We start from the raw sequence: 1,241 nt of genomic DNA, 5'->3' as shown, positions 1-1,241 counted from the left end.
CTCGGCCGGCCCCCGGCCCGCCTCCCCGCGCGGCAAGCCGGCGGGGACGCGCTCCGCCTGGCGGAGCGGCGAATCGCGGCGGTGCCGGCTCCGCGGCCGGCTCCCGGCTACGGCCGCCGCCCGACAGGCGCGGGGTCGGACGGGCCGCGGCGGCCCCGAGGTGCTGGCGGGGGCGCGAGGAGCGGCCACCAATACATCGAGCCGCCTCAGGGCGGAAGAGCCGCCGCCCCCGAGCAGCGGCGACTCGGCTCGGCGCGGCGAGCGGGGGCCGCTGTTACCGCGGGCGCCGCCTCGCCTCCCCGTCAGTCGGGGCGAGGGGGCGGCGAGCGCGGCGGCATCACGGCCGCGGGGGCAGAACGCGGCCGGGGTCGCGGCCGTGGCCCCCCGCGGGGAGAAGCGGCCCGCCGGCCCGCGATGCTGCTCCGCGGAGCCCGCCCGAGCTCCTCATCCTCCTCTGCCGAGGCGTCCGGCCCTCGGCTAGCTGCCGCCGGCCACGCGCCGGGCCGCGGAGCGGGGCTCCCGCCGGCTCCGCGCGTCAAAGCAGCAGCAGCAGCGCGAGGGGTAAGGACAGCCCCAGGAACAGGCAGTACGCGAGGATCTGTTTCGCCCGGCGCATCCGCGACCTCCGGCAGCCCGCGCTCATCCGGAGGCGGCCGGAATCCCCGCGGTACGGAGAGGGAAAGAGGCGGTGACGGCCCCGAAGCCCGCCCGCCTGCCCTGCGAGCAGAAGGCGGCCCTCGCAGGCCGCCCTGAGCCTGGTGAGGCGGCGGCCGCCCCTTGCTGGCGGGAGAGGCGGCTGCGGAGGGGAGGCGTGGGCGGTAAGATTAGCGTAGAAGCAGCCTGTCCCAGCACCGGCTTCAGCTCACGGTTGTTGGTGGACTACAATTTGATCATATAGCGTGTCCGTTATCCTGCGGCGTGGTATAAATATTAAGAAATACTTGTTTTTAACAACTGATCTGATGACTAAGCAAAAATTTAAACAGCTTGTCCACAGCAGAGTTACGTGCTCTGGAAGCAAAAAAAGACCATTGACTCAAAAATGACACAACCGTCCATGAAATAATGTGTTCTGTAATAACCTAAAAAATTCAGTGTTTTTCTCTTTGAAGGAAGTCTTTTATGCTGAGTGTGAGCCTAAGTGTGTAAGCACAAAATCTTTTAAACAAATCTCGTGTCTCCATGAAGACATCTTACTAGGAAAAGTGCATGTTTCTGTCTAAAATGGTGTCTTGCCCTCA

This window comes from Tetrao urogallus, assembly GCF_951394365.1.
Source record: "Tetrao urogallus genome assembly, chromosome: 7".
In the NCBI taxonomy this organism is placed as follows: Eukaryota; Metazoa; Chordata; class Aves; order Galliformes; family Phasianidae; genus Tetrao; species Tetrao urogallus.
The sequence above is the reverse complement of the archived record's forward strand: the minus strand, read 5'-3'. Positions refer to the sequence as shown.